This window comes from Tarenaya hassleriana, unplaced genomic scaffold (assembly GCF_000463585.1).
Source record: "Tarenaya hassleriana unplaced genomic scaffold, ASM46358v1 Cleome173, whole genome shotgun sequence".
NCBI lineage: Eukaryota > Viridiplantae > Streptophyta > Magnoliopsida > Brassicales > Cleomaceae > Tarenaya > Tarenaya hassleriana.
Window position 1 is genome coordinate 218,001 of NW_010965149.1, and position 7,175 is coordinate 225,175.

Here is a 7,175-nt window from a genome sequence, read left to right on the forward strand (position 1 = left end):
GTCTTGATTCAACATTGTTCCCACAATGATGACTGACTAGGGAGTTTAGAATCATTCTCTAATGATTCAAGGATGCCGAAATACAATAAACATGCTAATCGTATAACGGAAAAATAATGCATTCATAAATCAATGAATCAATACAAAGTCAAAATGTCATATCACGGATCATCCTAGAGCATTACAACCAACAGGTTAAGTCCAGTCAGGTTGTGTTCTCTTAGTCTAGTAGGTCTGAGTAGGTAGAGACGTACCTAGGTTTAGGACCGATAGACTAGGGTTAGAGCGTGTCAAGCACGACTAGGTAGAATTATACCTAGGGTTAAGTCCTCTAGGGTTCGGTCTCATCCCTCGTGTCATGTTACATCACTTCTAGGGTCGGTTAAGTCTCTTCCGGGTAGGGTCGGTTTTACACTCTGGTTATATTGTCTTAGGATGATGGAGTTAGATTTTCTAGCTCGGTATACCCCGAAAGGGGGTATGGTGGAAGGACTATAGGTCTCGGGCAAACCCGAGAAATTGGGTGCAGGAGAAGGCGAAGGACCAGGTGGAGTGAGTGGTTCCGCGGGTAGGTAGGGATACTACATGGAGGATTTGTAGATCCCGGATGACGAGGTAGGGAGAGTCTGAGGTAGAAGGACAGATTGATCTCGGAGGAGTAAACCGAAGTTGCTTCGGTTCTCGGTGGTAGGTCAGGAGGTGAGGTCTCCACATTTAGGTGGAGCTTCCTCGGGTAGGATGCTCAGGAGATGGTGTGAGCTGGGAGGTGTCGGGTTTCACCAGGTAGAGTCGGTGTAGGTTGGCGCTAGGACACTCCCTCTCGAGGTGGAGCACGTGCACTCACGTGTCTCATTCTCGGTGGAGCATTCGTAGATGACTAGGAGCGTCTTCACAGGACAAAACCGTGGGAAAATTCTAGTTGGCATGTTAGGGTTCGAGGATAGAAGTCGCATACTCATAGGTAGTGTAGACTCTACGGGGATCCTGGGCTAGGTATCTAGCGGGTTCGGTAGTATGATTCAGGTTAGTCTCGGGGGAAGTCGGGATAGACTTAGGAGACGGGTAGACGTCGGGTATAATCCTCGGGTTGCTAGCAGGTGAAGTCTCGGACTTTACCAAGGCGGGTTAGTTAGACGGTCTAGGGAGTCATACAACCGAGGGTAGCGTTTGCCGGTCGGGCGATGTGTGTTAGGGCTTCGGTTCGAGTCCTAGCGGGATGAACGTTCTAACACGTTTACCAAGTGTTTCAGGTTTGGATAAGCTGATCGGTGGCGGGATAAGGCGACGAGGCCTTGAGGAGTCATCATCGGGAGCTTCATCAGTTTCAGGACGATATATGACTATCTCCGGTACATCAGGTAAGTGAGGTAAGTCAGGTAAGTTACGTTTTAAATTCCAACGAAAGTCGAGGGATCGACGAAAGTCGATCGGTGCTGGAAACGGCGAATTCCACTAGTGTTTTATTTCTATTATTTTGTTTGGTTTCCTTTTCCCACCAAGGTGGAGATTGTTAGGCCTGCTCGGCCCAACGGTCCATTTGGCGGAAAAAGAAAACGCGGCCCGTTTGGGCGAAATGATGCGTTTCGTGTTTTAGAGTTAATACCCCAATCGACCACTCATTCGGTACGTGACGCACGGTGCTCGAGGAGAGAAGGTTCGAGAGAGAAAGAGAGAGAGACAATCCGAAGGGTTGTGGTTCTTCCGGCGAAGCGGAGGAGCAGCGGTGGTCGGCAACACGAGACGGTAAGGTCAACGACCTTAGATGAGTTCTGTAACTCGGTGTGTGTTGCGTCTCCTCTTCTTGATAAGTGTCGGTGAGCCTCCAATCGTCGATGTGGAGCGCCACTGGCTGTTCTTCTCTACTGTTTTCTCTCCTAATGGATTCGTCGGCACCGTCCGGCCGAGATGTAGGCCCGAGCTCCGCTCGATAACCGAACTCGTTAAAATCTCCGGTGTCGTTTCTTCTTCTTGCACGTACGAGCGTCGGAGTGGGCGTGAGGACTTGATACCAACTTCACGATGTTTTTTCTTCGTTTGGATTTAAATTTGAGATAAAATTATATTTTTTTATATTTTCTTACCATTATACCACTTAAATTTAGGTTAAGTTATACCAAAATTCAGATTTTAATTATATTTAAAATAATTGCATCCGAGACGGATAGTATTTGGGATTCGTTTCAATGTATTTCTGAGTTAAACTCATGCTATTCTTAATTACTGATTAATTTGAAAAGTGAGACGGAGATTGCTTGTACTAAGTAATAAGAAATGTATCCCACAAAAAATAATGATTAATCATTGATTAAACCCAACGATAACAGCGTTTAAGCCTGCGATTATTGCTTAGATTTCGGAACCTAACTTCACACGTAAATCCTAATCATCATTACCATTTGCTCTGTTGGATACGTACCATTTTATTTTCTTTTAAAGTTTTATGAACTGAGAAAGCCTTTTTTTTTAGTAAAAGACGAAATTTATGGTCGTGTAAAAACGATAGAACTATAGAATAATGTAATAATAGGAGTTTTTTTTTTCAGTAATGAGAATCGTAATATAAAACGTAGTTTTACCTAATTAATAATTTTGATTGAGTTTTAAAAAATCAGATTAATAAAAAAATGGTACATTGGACATACAATATTTTTAACAGATTATGTTAGAAATAACTTTTAAACGATCTATGTAATTTGGGTTTGGACTTTAATATTATTTTGGACTTATTCATTTATATGAGTTAATTAAATATTTTAAAATCTTTTTTTTTGGTTAAAAAGGTAAATATTTTATAGACTATAGAGTAGTTTTTATACATAAACCGATCATATATCGAATACCCTCTACAAAAGCAATGCTCATGTGCCTCAAAATGACACCATTACAATCACAAGAACGAGACACCATTAAAATCTTTTGGTACTCATGGTAATTCCTCTCTTTTTATACTATAAAATATGGAACATTTGGTTCACATTTTTCATCCATTAGAAAAACTACCAAAATAAGGGTGAATAAAGAGAAAAACAAACATTATTCAAAATTATTTTGTTGGAATATGGATTTAGGTATATTTTTTATTTGAACTATATTCATACCAATAGCTTTTTTCTTCTCCTATTGCATTAGCATACGCATTCTGAAAATGATATGATCGTTACAAACAGAAATAAATATATTTTCATGTGTGTGTATATATATATATATATATCAAAATAAAATTATATGTCACGTAATTATATATCCCAGGATGAAATATTTATGAAAGTAATAGGTTCATCACATTTAGTGTTTTTGTATAAAATTATCTTAATAAAATATCAACTTAGCATGTTTTACTTTTCTTTTTGTTTAATTAAATCACGCGATTCAAGGTGTACCAGACACTTGCGAGCGCGAACAAAGGCTAGAAAGAAACACGTTCTATTTGCACTATGCAATGAACCCAATTTATTTATTTATTTTTTAGTAAGTAATATATGTAAGTCCAAGATTCTAAAATTCATTTAACAAAAAAAAAAAATTTCTAAAATTGAAACAAAAAACAAAACAAAAAATAATTTAAAATAATATTAATAGATGTTTCTAGGTGGATCCACGAGACAAATCATTCACGCTACGTGTGGCATTTCCTGACCACTTGCCGCAATGAATTCGTATTGTCGTCGCATATATAAATTCGAAGTCGAATTTTATTAAAATTAGTAAAAAGCCCCACAATTTTATGGGCCCTTCGAATTTGAAGCCATTAGTTCTCTTTATGATGTGTTTGGTCTCACACGTTTGACTTGAGATCGATCTCAAGAAAGAAGAAGATGAGCATGAAACCACAATTTTATACATATCCGTAAATATGGGAATATTAACTTAATTTCGAAATTTTATTTATAACAATATTAACTTAATTTCGAAAACTGTCAACAACGACAACACTTCAATATCATTGTTTTACGTCATCATACGCAATCTTCGTTGGCGGCTCGCATCAATAGTTTATGTTTTTTTATATAAATTATGTTAATAAAAAATAACTAGGAAATATTTGAATTAAACCCATCTGGTTAAAATAAATTATGAAAAGAGTTGACTTAGTTGCGCCTGGGTGAGACCTTGAAAAGAAAGATTGTACAGTTTTAAAACATAGTATCATGCAATTTCGCCCATACACATCATGTAAGTCTAATACGCATATTCATATATAAAAAATAGGGGTGAACCTTTCATTATTAGGTTTGGGTTAAATTTGATTCTGAAGAGTAATGCATGTGAATCTGTTAAAGCATAAGAAGACTCTAAATGAGTCAGAATGTTTCAAGCTGCTGAAAACCTTGGGAAGAGTCAGAGGCTTTGGTCATCGTCTCAAGATAAAAAGGATGTCACTTCTTCTGAGTCCAAAAAAGAAGAGTATATACGATTTTCTTTAGCATTCTCTCTCTGATTCTTTACGCGAGCTTGTATCTATATCAAGTTCATTCATAGTGAAATCTCTCTCCCCCCGAGACGTAGGATCAACTACACTGGTTGATCTGAACTCGTAAATCCTTGTGTTCTTGTGTGTCTTTCGTTCTTTCATATTCGAGTGTTCGTCGTTCCTGGAATCGGAGGTTTAGGGTTTGTGCGAGTTCGTCAAGATCGACATTTCACAGTTTCCGGATAAATAGTACAAGTGGTATCAGAGCCTGGTTCGTTTGAGGGGCTATTGATTTGAGGGAACAAGATTAGAGCAGAGAAATTTCGGAACCAGAAGGTTGAAATGGCAGCTCTTATGCAGAAACTCGATGTGGAAAAGTTCGATGGTAAGAACGACTTTGTCCTATGGAAAGAAAAGATCCAGATTGGGCTGGAAATTATGGGATTGATAGATACACTTCAAGATGATCCGTCAACATGGATACTGGATCAAGAATCGAAGAATGGAGAAGAGATGAAGACCCCGATGCAACGCATTGTTCCAACTAAATCTACAGGAGAGGCTTCCGTGATATCAGAGGTTGGATCAGTAGGAAAAACAAGTTTCTCTACAGCAGAAGGTACTGGGAAAACGAGTGGAAGAACCTACCAAGAACGAGTAGATAGAAGCAGGAAAGTGAGAAATTTAATAGTGTTATGCCTATCTGATCAGATTCTTCGGAAGGTAATCCAAGAAAAGACAGCTTACGCCATTTGGAGATTGTTAGAACGAATGTTCTTGGAGCAATCACTGCCGAATCGTATGTACCTAATGCAAAGAATCTCCGGATTCAGAATGGACGAAAGGAAGACCATTGAAGAGAATCTTGATGAGTTCCAAAAGATTTTGTCTGACCTACAAAGCTTGCAAGTGAAAGTTGAAGAAGAATACCAGGTTGTATATCTCCTTAACTCTCTTCCTCCACCGTATGATCAACTCAGAGAAGTTCTCAAGTATTCAAGGGCCACCATCACTCCCGAAGAAGTAAAAGCATCAGCTCGTTCAAAAGAAATGGAACTTAAAGCTCAAGTGAAAGTTGAAGAAGAATACCAGGTTGTATATCTCCTTAACTCTCTTCCTCCACCGTATGATCAACTCAGAGAAGTTCTCAAGTATTCAAGGGCCACCATCACTCCCGAAGAAGTAAAAGCATCAGCTCGTTCAAAAGAAATGGAACTTAAAGCTCAAGGGAAAATTGGTAAAGGGTCAGGTGAAGGGTTGAATGCAAGAGGCAGATCACAGTTCAGGGGAAAGCCAGGGAAGAAGTCTCGGTCTCGATCGAAGTCCAGAAACAGAGAAGCCGAGTGCTGGCATTGTGGAAAGAAAGGCCACCTGAAGAAAGATTGTTATGCCAGAAAAAGGGAAATGGGACAGAATGGTTCTGAAAACTATGAGGCAGATATGGCAAGAGGAGGCAGTCTCGACTCAGAAGTCTTGATCATAGAACAACCAGTAGCACTAAATGCAGCTACAAGAGATGAGAAAAATGAGTGGGTCCTGGACTCAGGGTGCACGTTCCATCTGTGCCCAAGAAGAGAGTGGTTTTCGGAATTCGAAGAAGGAGACACGGGTGGAGTCAGAATGGGTAATGATACAACATGTCGGATATTGGGTATCGGTAATATAAGGCTGAAGACACATGATGGCTCAGAAGTGACCCTGTCACAAGTTAGATACGTCCCTACACTTCGAACCAATCTGATATCCCTCGGAACCTTGGAAAAACAAGGATGCTGGTATAAATCTCAAGATGGTTGTCTGAAAGTGATAAAGGGGTGCAGAACTGTACTAAAAGGTAACTTACAGAATAGTCTGTATATCTTAGATGGAAAAACAGCAGAAGGAAAGGTCTACTCAAGCCAGAGAATCCAGGACAGAACCAAAATCTGGCATACAAGGTTGGGACATATGTCACTAAAGGGAATGCAGATATTGGCCAAGAAAGGAGTAATAGATGGGTTCAACATCTCAGATATGAATACCTGTGAGTTCTGTATTTTTGGAAAATCTCACAGACTATCATTTGGAGTAGGAAAACATTCAACAAAGGAGGTCCTTGAATATGTGCACTCAGACCTTTGGGGGTCACAGAACATGACTCCATCAATGTCAGGATATAGGTACTTTATGTCATTTGTTGATGACCATTCAAGGAAAGTATGGATCTATTTTCTAAGAAAAAAGAATGAAGCATATGATCGGTTCCTTGAATGGAAGAATCTGGTTGAGCGACAGACTGGAAAAAGGCTGAAGACCCTAAGGACGGACAATGGATTAGAGTTCTGTAATAAGAAGTTCGATGATCATTGTTCTCAACAAGGAATCCTCAGACACAAAACTTGTGCATATACTCCACAGCAAAACGGAGTAGTCGAGAGAATGAACCGAACAATAATGGAAAAGGTGAGATGCATTCTGTCAGATTCTGGACTACCTCAGGTGTTTTGGGCCGAAATAGCATATGCCAGTGTACATCTCATTAATAGATCTCCATCCACTGCAATAGAATTTGAGGTTCCAAATGAGGTATGGTCGGGAAAAGAGACAGGATATGGACATCTGAGGAGAATAGAATGTGTGGCATATGTGCATGGAGACCAGGGAAAGCTCATGCCGAGGGCAAAGAGAGGTTTTTTGATAGGATATCTAGCAGGGACAAAAGGATACAAAGTTTGGTATCCAGAAGAGGACAGAATTGTGATCAGTCGCAATGTTCGATTTGTTG